Source organism: Zootoca vivipara, chromosome Z2 (assembly GCF_965207765.1).
Source record: "Zootoca vivipara chromosome Z2, rZooViv2.hap1.1, whole genome shotgun sequence".
NCBI classification, from domain to species: domain Eukaryota; kingdom Metazoa; phylum Chordata; class Lepidosauria; order Squamata; family Lacertidae; genus Zootoca; species Zootoca vivipara.
The window spans coordinates 29,482,091-29,496,909 of record NC_142585.1 but is presented as its reverse complement, the minus strand read 5'-3'; positions in this window follow the sequence as shown (position 1 = coordinate 29,496,909).

Sequence of the window (14,819 nt, the reverse complement as noted above, 5' to 3'; positions counted from 1 at the left end):
ATAGTACATTGGAATGCTCTGGCTGGGACACCTTAAAATGTGGCACTTAGGAGATAAATTTTATGGCTGTGCCTAGTAGATCTTCTCAGCAAGTGGGAAGTGGCTCTTTCTGTGTGTATGCATTGCTCTGTATGTGTCTCAGACTCCCCACCCTTGGTGTATTGATTATATTGACACACAGTGTTGGAGAGCGAGCTGTGCCAAAGGAAATGTATGCTTTGGTCCAGTGTTTTGCTAACTTGGAAGAGGTGAGCAAACTGGCAAACTACGTAAGAAATAGGGCAATTGAAATATACTCGGAGTCGAGAGTGAATTTCATGCTCTTTATTCAGCTCATATTCATCAAGGAGAAGAGGAGAAGAAGAATGGCTCTTTTCCCAAAACCATCTACTTATATACATTATTTACACAATGGGCCTTGCGTGATTGGCTACTTCAGGGCTACACCTGTGGGCCAATTATATTGTGGATTGACTTCTGCCTGCAGCCTGATTGGCTGCTCCTACAGGCCAATCAGGTAGCAGATTCACTTCTGCCAGCCGCCTGATTGGCTGCTCCAGCAGGCCAATCAGGTTGCGGATTCACTTCCACCTGGAGTTGGATTGGGTAGCTCCCGCTGATTCTGAATCCTATTGTTCTAGGATTCAGCTCAGTACATAACAGCAATATAAAATAAAATTTGAAATGCCAAACAAGAGGTTGCGGGAACCTGTTTTAAAATACAAACAAAAGTATATTGATCCCACAAAAGGAAAACATTAAAGTGAAAACTTGAGACAGATAAGATTCTGGTGATATTGTAACATTTCCATGCCTTGTGTGGTATATGTTGTGGTGTGGCCTGTTGAGAACTCGAATCTTGGAAATCTGTTGTGATGGGTTAGGGTTAGGGTTAACTTTTGCATTTGACTTCCATTACTGGACTGTAAGTGACAGGTGTAAATAAGTGTGTGGTTTGTTGAGAAAGACCTGGCGCCGAGCCCCGTTTTGCTTTTAAAAGGCTTGGCAGCTCTGGTGTCGGTCACTTGCCCGGGGTCTCCTCTCCCCTCATCTCCGGGCCGGGGCATGAGGACCTTTTCGGCCATGAATTCTTGTCCCCTCCCCCAGGGGGCCCCAGTGGTTCCTCTGGATAACCTGGCTGGCTGTGGATGAGACACGTGTGGAAGCGGTCCTTTGTACCCCTGGGGCACGGAGTCGTGTCACGCCACCCCTGCGCAGGTGTGAATGATAGCGCCCGGTGAGGCAACTGGCTTTGTTGGCATTTCGTTTAACAGGTAGAAAGAACGGCAGGCTGCTGTTGCAAATGAAGAGGGTTTATTACTGCTGAACAGTGTAGGAATCTATTTTTACCTTTAATATTCCAAAGAGCGATTTCAATGATTCTGCTCATTCAAGCACATTAGTGTTGATCTGTACCATGCGGAAGGCATGCATAGCTATGTCTCCCTTCTGCTATTAAGAGCCTCCCATACTACACTGTTTCCTAGCTCTCTGTTGGATGCAAATGCAATGCAGATCATCCCTCTTCCCTGCTTAGTAGGGGTTAGCATATACAGAAACCATTCCTCCCCCATCACTTGCCTTAGGCCTTGTCAAATCCAAATCTCTGCTGGGCTCAACCCATGAGACTCAAGTAATGAAACACAACTGCCATCAGCCCCAAGCCACGGCAATGGTCAGGGGTGATGTGAATTATAGTCCGTAACATCTGGTGAGTACCACACTGGCAGAAACCCAGTGCTAACTTTGGCAACTCACCTAGATTTTTGCTTTGATTTAAAGTTGTGTTTCTCGCAGACTGACTACTGCAAGAATCAACTGATGCACAGGGACTCAATTTCAAGATTAACTGAGCATACCTGTTTACACTATGCATGCTTATACATCCTATAGCTCAGGGGAGGCCAACTTCCAAGAGACTGCGATCTACTCACAGAGTTAAAAACTGGCAGCGATCTACCCCCCTTTGGGGTCCAGGTCAAAGTTGCTGAGGCTTTTTTAAAGAAGGAAAGCCCTGTTTTGGGGGGTTCACATAAAAGTTGTTGAGCTTCTTTCCGTGCTGAAATGTCACAACCTGAACGACGATGGCTTGGTTACTTATTGTAGAAATGCTGTCCTCTCCTTGATTCATGTCAGAGATGGAGCATCCTGTTATGCATCAGGCCATTGTATTAACTACAGTAAATCCTAGTAGGTGCCAACCAGCTTTAAAAAATGTTAACAACCTAAGTATGTGTTTTGGAGTGGGGGGGGCGAGGATCTATGTTTTACATTCAAATAGCAGATTTTTGAGGACCATATTTTCAAATAAATCCCCCCAATTTCCTTGTCATCATCTGACATTAGGCAATCTTCTATTGGCAAAAATCTGTCCATATAAATTCAAAGACAATTCTTACCAAAAGGTAATTCTTACCAAAACATGCATCTTGTCTTTCACTCCCCAAATGAATTCAAGGTGGCTTACAACCTACAAAAACACACACTCCAACACTTATAACCACCCACAAGAGCCAGTAATTAGGTAGGGCGATGGCAAATAATCAGTTGTCCCCCCCCCCCTAGTTTTGATTCTGGGTACGCCCCTGATCCATGTCCCTTCCTATTGTATAGCAGAACCATTTCTGACATCAAAATCAATGACAAAGCCTGCTTCTATGGAATTTATGCAAGCACATCAGAGCACACATTGAACTTTGAAGCAGAGATGCTGGATTTCTAACAAATTTGTTCATGAACCTCCTTCCTTCTTATGGAAAATTATTATCAGAACAATTGGCTGAAGGGTGAACAGGAATTCTTTTGAGCTTAGCAAGATCCTTTGATGTGGATACCTCCCATAATTTTGCTCATTTCTATGCTGTTTTTAATTTCACTTCCTCATATGTATGACAATGTGGTTGCTCTTTCCTAGTGTTTCCACTAAAGTAGGTCCTTGTACCAAAGCATCAGTTGCATCAAGGAAAACTGGCATGATCCATGGGCGTAGCCAGGATCAAATCTGGGGGGGGGGGGCAGGCCATGGTCGTCCAGGTTGTGACATTTCAGCACGGAAAAGGCAAAATGAAACCAAAAATTTATTATATATAATTGCGTGCCGAGCAGGGTGGATAAAAATCAATTATTATTTTTCAAAAAATCCCAAAAATTTACATTGGAATTTTTTAAATAAAATGCTTTTTGAGGAAAATATATTGCCATCCCCCCATTTCCTCCCTCCCCATAGAGAAACATTTGGTCAGTTTGGGAGTCAAAATGGTTTCCAGGCCTGTCTTCCTGTACTGTTTGCTTGGTACATTTATGAACATTGATTAGGCTAATCAAGCACCAATATTTCCTGCAACCATCAAATAAATTGCCACCCTATTTGTTATATAATTATTACTTTACTTCAAATCAGGCACCAAACCCTGTCCACAAATGAACTGAAATAGCAAGCCTCTACCACGGATATAAATTCAAATTGCTAACCAACTCAGATGAATTACCTTATTCTACTAACAAATCAAAGATAATTCACCTCTGCTCACCAGTGCACTAATGTTTTTTTGCTCTGATTAACATGAGCCAAGCTCAGGTCTAAAGGGGTGTGTGTGTGTGACCAAATTCAGAAAAAAAGAACACTACCCGGCCAAATTATGGGATAATTGATGCCCAAGTTTTTTATCTATGTAAATTATTTAACAGTATCAACTATTTATCTATCAACTTCAAATCCAGTCTGGAAAACAGTTTATTTTAAACCCCCGTAGGCCGCTAGAAAGAGTTCAACAGGTAAAACTTCCCACATGGTGCACATGTGGCACCAACAAAATGGTGGCTATCAGGATGCCCTAGCAACCATAAGCAGCAAGACAAGCAGGCAATGAGGCAGGCAGAAGTACTAAATAAACACAGCCAGGAGATGCACAGAATTAACTCAGCCATAATTAACACAGCCAGCTCACTTCTTTTTATTGATCATCCTCCTCTTATAGGCTGTTAATGATTCAGGTAAGCAGCACTGTTCCACATATTAAGAAAACAAGAAAACAGAAGCTGCACGAGGGGGGGGGGATCATGGAGATCATGGAAGAAGCATTCACATATTATTTACTGGCAAATCCACACTGTGATGAACTCCTGCCTGGAAACCAATGTCCCCACTGTGGAAGGACATGTGGATCCAGAATTGGCCTCCACAGTCACATACGGACCCATTGTTAAAATCGTGTTTATGGAAGACACTCGGCTACGAGTGATCGCCAAAGAAGAAGAAGATTAACTTATCATGTCTCTAACCTTGCTCTCCTGCAAGGAGCTCAAGGCAGGCGACATTGCCTCCTCACCCCCAATTCCTCCTCTCAACAACCCTGCAAGGTAGGCCAGTCTGAGAGGAGGGGGTGTCCAAAGGCTGACCACTGAATTGATTCCTTGGGGCTCAAGTTTCGGGGGGGGGACAGCATCAAAAACACACAAACACCCCCCAACCTCTTGGAATGTAATATATAAAGTAAAAATATTGGGAATGACTGGGTACTAAACACAAATCACCCAGTTACTAGTGGCCCCTTAAAGTATTCTTCACGCAGAGTATGCGCAGTTAGCTAAGCAAAACACCACCAAGAGTGTAGGTATAATCTGTTAGAATATTGGGGTGTAAATCACCAATATTCTTACTATTGCCACTGGCTTCGGTAAAGAAGACAGCAAACAATCGTAGGTGCTAATCTACGTTTATTCAGAGAGTGTGGTTTAAGTGTGTTCGCCATCACTCTCCGTTCAGAAGTGAAAGTAGAAACAGAACAAAGAAACATCACATGACAGGAGATCAAGTTACACAGTCTCCTGTGTGTGGGAAAGTTACAGCAATCATATAAAGTAAACAATTCAGCCACATGCAGTATCTGTGCCATGTATAGGATTTATGCTAACATAATCTGCCTTGTGTGAAACCCCTTACTAGCTGTATGCTTGTCAAAGCATACAGATGAAAAACTAACTGTTGGGTTTCTTCAACGCAAAAAACAAACTGACTCTAAAGGCTTTAAACTAAATATACATACTTTCTCCCACATCCAAAACCTCCCACAAAAACCCTCATTAAACTACCCGAGAACTATCAGCAAACAAAGTAATTATACTAAGGTTTAACTAAAGGGGATCTCTTAAACTAAGAACAAACAGAGAGTGATCCAAGATCTAGCAAGAGATGCAGAAGGCTTTCTAGCAGAGCCTTATATACAAAAAACATAGCCCATGCCTGTGAGCAATTAAGAGAAACACTTGCACCTGTTTCTCTTAAACAGACAGTGTTTACATTAGACTGGCACCAAAGTAATGACTATTCAAAACAAAATCCAACACAACCCTCTGCAGCTCCCCATCCCTCACATCCCCCGGGTCCAGCCCAGGAGCATATGCGGGGGGGGGGGCAGACTTCTGGCTCTTGGTTTCAATAGACTCAAGAAGCAAACATTAAGTAGTACAGCATTACATTTCCAGAGATAAGGTTTGTAAATGAAATACAGTATAATCTCAGTGAAATCATAGAATCATAGAGTTGGAAGAGACCACAAGGGCCATCCAGTCCAACCCCCTGCCAAGCAGGAAACACCATCAAAGCATCCCCCCAACCCCCAAATGAACTTCAAGAGCTGGGCATTTTAGGCAATGAGACTTCCTGGATGTCACGGTCCGGTCGGCGGGCGTCAGGACCAGAGGCAAGATGGTGGTGAAGAAGCAGGGTCGAGGAGCAAGGCGGAGGCGAAGGTCCACGGGGCACGAAGCAAGGCGAAGGCAAAGCAAGGGTCCAGGAACAAGAAGCAAGGCAAAGGTCCACGGGGCAAGAGCAAGGCGAAGGCGAAGCAAGGGTCCAAGGAGCAAGGAGCAAGGCGAAGGATCCAGGAACAAGAAGCAAGGCGAAGGTCCACGGGGCAAGAGCAAGGCGAAGGCGAAGCAAGGGTCCAAGGAGCAAGGAGCAAGGCGAAGGATCCAGGAACAAGAAGCAAGGCAAAGGTCCACGGGGCAGGAGCAAGGCGAAAGCGAAGCAAGGGTCCAAGGAGCAAGGAGCAAGGCGAAGGTCCACGGGGCACGAAGCAAGACAAAGGCAAAGCAATGGTCCAGGAACAAGAAGCAAGGCAAAGGTCCACGGGGCAGGAGCACGGCGAAGGCAAAGCAAGGGTCCAAGGAGCACGGAGCAAGGCGAAGGATCCAGGAACAAGAAGCAAGGCGAAGGTCCACGGGGCAGGAGCAAGGCGAAGGCGAAGCAAGGGTCCAAGGAGCAAGGAGCAAGGCGAAGGATCCAGGAACAAGAAGCAAGGCGAAGGTCCACGGGGCAGGAGCAAGGCGAAGCAAGGGTCCAAGGAGCAAGGAGCAAGGCGAAGGATCCAGGAACAAGAAGCAAGGCGAAGGTCCACGGGGCACGAAGCAAGGCGAAGGCAAAGCAAGGGTCCAAGGAGCAAGGAGCAAGGCGAAGGATCCAGGAACAAGAAGCAAGGCAAAGGTCCACGGGGCAGGAGCAAGGCGAAGGCGAAGCAAGGGTCCAAGGAGCAAGGAGCAAGGCGAAGGATCCAGGAACAAGAAGCAAGGCGAAGGTCCACGGGGCAAGAGCAAGGCGAAGGCGAAGCAAGGGTCCAAGGAGCAAGGAGCAAGGCGAAGGATCCAGGAACAAGAAGCAAGGCAAAGGTCCACGGGGCAGGAGCAAGGCGAAAGCGAAGCAAGGGTCCAAGGAGCAAGGAGCAAGGCAAAGGTCCACGGGGCACGAAGCAAGACAAAGGCAAAGCAAGGGTCCAGGAACAAGAAGCAAGGCAAAGGTCCACAGGGCAGGAGCACGGCGAAGGCAAAGCAAGGGTCCAAGGAGCACGGAGCAAGGCGAAGGATCCAGGAACAAGAAGCACAGCGGCAACAAGGCAAGGGTCCAAGGAGCAGGAGGCCAGATGCAACCAGGCAGGGAAAGCGTTGCTGTGGCCAAGAGCTGGAGGGAAATGCTGGGCCTTTATCCCTCCCAGCTCCTGCCACCAGGTGCGGTGAGATATCAAGTGGCCTCACCTGAGTGACCACTCCTTGCCTCTCCAGCACAAGCTGAGGTCTTCACCTGTGTGGCCATGCCTTGCTTCTCCAGCACAAGCTGAGGCAGGCCCCAGCCCTGCAAAGCACTACAGGCCCCAGAGCCTGACTCCTGCCCATACTCCTGACACTGGACCAGCTCTGCACGGTTCAAGTAAAGCACAATACTTTACTTAAAGGCCAGGGATCCAACAGAAGAGTTTCCTGAACACCATGAACCTCCTTCCTCCCCGGTACCCCAGAGGCTGCCTGCCTGCCTAGCCTGGGGCTTGTGTCTCAGTCTCAGTTCATGGCCGCAAACGCCCCCTCCTGCAACCCCCTCCCTCCCTCGGCCAGGCTATGTCTTCCAGGGCTAGCAGCAGTGGCGGCAAAGCCCCCCCCCCCAAGCACATGTGGCTCAGACTCACCTGGTGGAGGCCGACAAGGCAGGGTCCGGTGAGGTCTGGAGCTCTGGAGGCGCCCAGCAAGGCAAGCGCCGCTTTGCCGGTGACCGGTCTGCAAGCAGCAAGGTAGGCAGGGAGCTCTGGAGCTCTGGAGGCGCCCGGCAGGCAAGGCAAGGAAAAAAAGCGCGAGCGGAAAGGAAGACTCTCCACTCGCGCACTAGTTTAAAAGTGGCCCGACCACGCCCCCCCCACCTCCAGCCACCCGATTGGCTGGCTGGCGGTGACGTGGCCAACGTCCACGCTCCCAAAGGGGAGGGGGCAGTCCTATGCTCTAGGCTTTGCTTTCCCCTGCCGAACACGGAGGGGAAAAGAAGACGGAGGAGCCAAGGAGAGAGAAGAAAAAAGTGCTCTCTCTCCTTTTGGGGGGCCAGGGCGCGGGCGCGTACTGCCCTCCGGTACCTTGCTGCTCTAGGGGGGGCAATTGCCCCCCCTGCCCCCTGTCTACGTCCATGGCATGATCTGAATGATGCTGCCTCTGTTACACAACACAGTGTGACCTCATAACACCTTCCTTGAAACTATATATCACACTAAAATTTGTAAAATGTGAGTTGATAGACAACACATTGTGTGTCATAGTCATATCACTCTTTGGGAGATGTGATTGAATACAATTGCTTTCCATGATGAGTGTACATCAGGTGCTAACAAAATAAGAGAAGCACTTCTCTACAAAGTTTGACACAGATTGCTATCATTTTGGTGACACAGAATGAAAAATACAAAATGAGATATTTTTTCAATAAGGTATTTATTCAATCAATAATAGTTCCCCAAGTGTTTGGGCTTTATTTATTTCTTCCTTAAGGACTGTCAGGGGTTATCAAACCATCGCCAGCATGACCAATAGGCATTTGGCCTTCCTGAATAGCTGTAACTAAACCTCCTTAGATTTTAAAACAGCATGTGGAGAGAGCTCATCTATTTTTGAGAGCTCTGATGTGCATCTTTAGAAAGAAATCCAGTGTTCATTTCCTCCATAGCCATACCTGTCTGGCTGAAGATGACTGGGAATATAATCAGTGCTTTTTTTTCTGGGGATACTCAAGGGTTTGCAGTATTCTAGAAGGAAAGCGCTGAATAGAATTATTTTCCTAAGTGCTTTGTTCATACAACAGGTCCCACACTGAAGTGATGCAGGAACAGGGTTTCCTCTGACTTTCACATTCTGTTTTCTTTGGTCAACATTCTACTAAACCTTGTCTAAAGAGATTAACCTTTTCCTGTGATTCAGTAGACCTTCTTAGTCATATGTACAGGGTCAGTTCACATGTGACAGTCATGGCACTACTCCACCCTTACCTGGCATCTTCTCGTAAGCCTCTCCATATTGTCTTAAATGCTACTGCCCATTTCATATTTTCTGCTCATTGTTTAAAACTCTTATCATTTTTCCTGTAAGATTTGTTTGCCCAATGCTGCTGAATACTGCTCTTCTCGGTTTCACAGGGTGCCCCCTCTACTCTCTCCCTTCCACTACTTCCCTTCCCTCGGGTGCTGTTCCTTCCAGGCTCTGCCTGACATTGTGCGCCTTGTAGACCAGTCAGGATGAGAGGAAGAAGGTAAATTTCACTAGGACACAGATCTGTCACCTCCTGCTGAAGTGCCCTGTCTCAGGTGGGCTCATGGCGAAGCCTGCTCTGTCTTTTCTTCTTCTGATCATGTACATAGGAAGATAATTGTTAGTGCTCAAACATGATTTGTGTGGAAGGGGTTCACATATGTTATGTAATAAATGCATATATGAACCTACAGAGATTGTGATGAGTTTTGTTCCAAAATGTGTGTTTTTTACCTCTTAGAAATCCCTCCCTGCTCTCTAAGGGGGGCGCCGGAGGGATCTTCGCACCACGGCGCCGGATATGCTTAAGACGGCCCTGTTCACCTGCAAGAGTGGCAGTTTGTGTGGCTGGATTGTTGTCTTGGTAATGGACAGGATGAGAGTCAATCAATCTGAAGCTCAATCCAGATAAGAGAGAAGCACAGTTTGGGGGTGGTTCCTTAGGCCAGCGAAAGCCTAACTAATGTTGCCCTTGCTCTGGTAACCTATAGGTTAGATTGCAAGGCAAGAAACCTTCTCTTCAACCAGGCCTTTGGCTGGTTGACCTCCAGTGCCCTTTCAAATGTGTTGCAGAAGGGGAGATTGTTGGTTTGTTGTTGTTCTTAATTTTATTATGCAGGTTGTGGTTTCAACATTGCAGGTCCATGTGGTGAAGAACCCTGAGATCTATGGGCTTATACCTGAAGGAGCCTCCATCGTTCAGCCTGGACACTGAGTTCCAACTCTGAGAGCCTTCTGGAGGTTCCCTCACTGCATGTCAGGCAGCTGCTGGCAACTCCGGGCTGGTTACCCAAGAATGTACAAAGACAAGGGAATGTGTCTTACCATCCCCTTTTTACTGCCCTCTGCGGCCTCCCTCAAACTCCTGTTGTAACTCTAAACTGTCTTCCTCTTCTTACTCCTCCCTGGAAGGATCAGGCTGGAGAGGCAATCTCCACCATTCCTCCTCTGCCCAGTCCCTGACACTGCGAGAAGTGAGGTTACAGGGAAGCAGGCAGAGGGCCTTCTCGGTAGTGGCTCCTTCCCTGTGGAATGCCCTTCCTTCAGGTGCCAAGGAGATGAATAACAATATAACCTTTAGAAGACATCTGAAGGCAGCCCAGGATCGGGAAGCCTTCTAGTATGTGATGTTTTATTATGTTTTTATATATACTGGAAGCCACCAAGAGTGGCTGGGGCAACCTAATCAGTTGGGCGGATAATAATAATAATAATAATAAATGAAGGGTGGTATACAACTTAAAAAAATAATAATATCAAAAATAATCTGGTTGGCCCTTGTGAGAACAAGATGCTGGACTAAATGTGTCATGGGCCAGATCCAGCAAGTTCTCCTTTATGTTCTTATGTATTACTGTGTTTAGACTTAGATTTTTGGGTAAACCAGTTCAAGCACAGATTGTGAAAAATGCTGTATATAAATAGACAATGACAAGAAAGGGGTGAAAACACTGAGTATGAAAAAGATAAGAATTGGGACACACAAGGGATTTCCTTGGCCGGTTTTCTTCCAACAAATGCCTGCATTTTCTAATAATGCAACAATTAAAGGCATCAATGTTGCAAGTTGACTCTTATTTGCTCCTCCGAATCAAGTGGTCTTTGCTGTTCAAGTCGGGCCTCCAAAGGATTATGTACTATTTGGGGAAGAAGGTGCAAGCGAGCAAGCCTGCACTGGAGGCCAAGATGCAGAAGATCTCCACAGCCACCATCTGCTTCCCTTTGGTGCTCAGATAAGAGGGGACAAAGGACAGCCAAACGCTGCAGAACACCAACATGCTGAAAGTGATGAACTTGGCTTCGTTGAAACTGTCTGGCAACTTCCTGGCCAGGAAAGCCATGGTGAAGCTGACAATGGCCAGGAATCCCAGGTACCCCAGGACACAATAAAACATGGTGGCAGAGCCTTCGTTGCATTCCACAATGATTTCCTCCGCCAGAGAGTTCATGTCCACATCTGGGAAGGGAGGAGCCGTGCAGAGCCAAAGAGCACAAATACTGGCCTGAAGTGAGCAGCAAGCCAGAAGAACAGAGTTGGCAAGAGATTTCCCCACCCATTTCCTCATCCTGGATCCGGGTTTGGTGGCCATGAACGCCAGAACCACCGTGATGGTTTTGGCCAAGACACAAGACACCGCAGCATTTTGCACAAAAGCTGTAGCCTTTGGACCAAGCCCAAGGGTAGCCCCACATACACTTCTGGCATACACTGCTTCAATCCAAGCCAATAATCCAATAAATATCAGTTCAGTAAAGTACAGGGGGTGGGGGACATTTGAATTGAGACTCTTATCGAGAAAAATGAGCATGAGCTTAAGCTCTAAAGAGAAATTCATGCCGATTTTGTTTCTTTTTACAAGTTTCTACCTTGGCAATAAAGACAGATGTCTACCATAATGCCATTAATGTTATTGCCTTCTTTATTAGTATATTTTTACCACAGGAGACAAAATGTTATTCTTTCTAATCTCAAATATGATGTTTAATACGATCATTCCAAACACATCTCCTCTGGTAGTTATTTTATTACATTTGCTGCAGATGATGCAATACTCAATTATCTGCCTTGTTATTGCTACTACAGCCTTTGGTTTAGAAGCCAAAACCACCATTTACTGGAATAAGATGATTTTATGAGTCATATAATCTGCAGCATGGCTTAAGAGATATTCATGACCATATCCCTTACTACCACAGCTCATTGGTGTAGCATGGGAAAAAGAGTCTTCCAGCCCTTTAAAAAAAGGTGGCAACATAGCATGTAAATATTTCAGAAATACATAAGTACCTTCCACGATTCAAAACCTACACATTTGTTTGCAGGCATGGCTGTTGTAGGTGGTGATTGGCATTTTAACTCACCATAGTCCTCTTGCCAGCTGCAGCTAACCTATATAGATCAGTATGTGATGCACACCCCTTCATGGATCACTGCCTTGTCATGGCGAAGGGGCTTAAATAACTTAGAGAAGTTATGTTTTGACCAAACGTGATCCACCTGGAGAAGGAACCGGCAAGCCACTCCAGTATCCCTGCCAAGAAAACTCCATGGACAAAGACAACAGGCATATAAAAGTTATGACGCTGGAAGATGAGCCCCTCAGGTTGGAAGGTGTCCAACATGCTACTGAGGAAGAGCGGAGGACAAGTACAAGTAGATTCAGAGCTGATGAAGTGGCTGGACCAAAGCCGAAAGGTCGCTCAGCTGCGGATATGCCTGGAAGCGAAAGGAAAGTCCAATGCTGTAAAGAAAAATATTGCATAGGAACCTGTAATGTAAGAACCATGAATGAAGGTAAGCTGAATGTGGTCAAAAATGAGATGGCAAGAATAAATATTGACATCCTGGACATCAGTGAACTAAAATGGACGGGAATGGGTGAATTCAGTTTGGATGACTATCATATCTACTACTGTGGGCAAGAATCCCGTAGAAGAAATGGAGTGACCCTCATAGTTAACAAAAGAATGGCAAAAGCTGTACTGGGATGCAATCTCAAAAATGATAGAATGATCTCGATACGAATCCAAGGCAGTAATCCAAGTTTATGCACCAACTACCGGTGCTGAAGAAACTGAAATCCTCCAGTTCTATGAAGACTTACAACACCTTCTAGAAAGGACACCAAAGAAGGATGTTCTTCTCATTATAGGGGATTAGAATACTAAAGTAGGGAATCAAGAGATAAAAGGAACAACTGGCAAGTTAGGTCGTGGAGTTTAAATTGAAGCAGGGCAAAGGCTAAAAGAGTTCTGTCAAGAGAACAAGCTGGTCATCACAAACACTCTTTTCCAACAACACAAGAGACAACTCTACACATGGATATCACCAGATGGGCAGCATCAAAATCAGATTGATTATATTTTCGGCAGCCAACAATGGAGAAGCTCTATACAATCAGAAAAAACAAGACGTGGAGCTGACTGTGGCTCAGATCATCAGCTTCTTATAGCAAAATTCCAGCTTAAACTGAAGAAAGTAGGAAAAACCACTGGGCCAGTAAGATACAATCTAAATCAAATCCCTTACGAATACACAGTGGAAGTGAGGAACAGGTTTAAGGTTTTAGATTTGGTGGGCAGAGTGCCTGAAGAACTATGGATGGAGGCTTGTAACATTATACAGGAGGAAGCAACGAAAACCATCCCAAGGAAAAGGAAATGCAAGAAAGCAAAATGGCTGTCCAATGAGGAAATAGCGGGGGAGAGGAGGCAAGCAAAATGTGAGGGAGATAGTGAAAGATACAGGAAACTGAATGCAGATTTCCAAAAAATAGCAAGGAGGGACAAGCGGGCCTTCTTAAACTAGCAATGCAAAGAAATAGAGGAAAACAATAGAATGGGGAAAACCAGAGATCTGTTCAAGAAAATTGGAGATATGAAAAGAACATTTCGTACAAAGATTACCATAATAAAGGACAAAAGTGGTAAGGACCTAACAGAAGCAGAAGACATCAAGAAGAGGTGGCAAGAATACACAGAGGAATGATATCAAAAAGATATGGAGGTCTCATACACCCCAGGTAGTGTGGTTGCTGACCTTGAGCCAGACATCTTGGAGAGTGAAGTCAAATGGGCCTTAGAACTAGCACTGCTAATAACAAGGCCAGTGGAAGTGATGATATTCCAGCTGAACTATTTAAAATTTTAAAAGATGATGCTGTTAAGGTGCTACACTCAATATTCCAGCATGTTTGGAAAACTCAGTAATGGCCAGAGGATTGGAGAAGATCAGTCTACATCCCAATCCCAAAGAAGGGCAGTGCCAAAGAATGCTCCAACTACCGCACAATTGCACTCATTTCACACGCTAGCAAGGTTATGCTTAAAATTCTACAAGGCAGGCTTAGGCAGTATGTGGACCGAGAACTCCCAGAAGTGCAAGCTGGATTTCGAAAGGGCAGAGGAACCAGAGACCAAATTGCAAACATGCGCTGGATTATGGAGAAAGCTAGAGTTCCAGAAAAATGTCTACTTCTGCTTCATTGACTATGCAAAAGCCTTTGACTGTGTCGACCACAGCAAACTATGGCAAGTTCTTAAAGAAATGGGAGTGCCTGATCACCTCATCTGTCTCCTGAGAAATCTCTATGTGGGACAAGAAGCTACAGTTAGAACTGGATATGGAACAACTGATTGGTTCAAAATTGGGAAAGGAGTACGACAAGGTTGTATATTGTCTCCCTGCTTATTTAACTTATATGCAGAATTCATCATGCAAAAGGCTGGACTAGATGAATCCCAAGCCGGAATTAAGATTGCCGGAATAAATATCAACAACCTCAGATATGCAGATGACACAACCTTGATGGCGGAAAGCGAGGAGGAATTAAAGAACCTTTTAATGAGGGTGAAAGAGGAGAGCGCAAAATATGGTCTGAAGCTCAACATCAAAAAAACCAAGATCATGGCCATTGGTCCCATCACCTCCTGGCAAATAGAAGGGGAAGAAATGGAGGCAGTGAGAGATTTTACTTTCTTGGGCTCCTTGATCACTGCAGATGGTGACAGCAGTCACGAAATTAAAAGACGCCTGCTTCTTGGGAGAAAAGCAATGACAAACCTAGACAGCATCTTAAAAAGCAGAGACATCACCTTGCCGACAAAGGTCCATATAGTTAAAGCTATGGTTTTCCCAGTAGTGATGTATGGAAGTGAGAGCTGGACCATAAAGAAGGCTGATCGCCGAAGAATTGATGCTTTTGAATTATGGTGCTGGAGGAGACTCTTGAGAGTCCCATGGACTGCTAGAAGATCAAACCTATCCA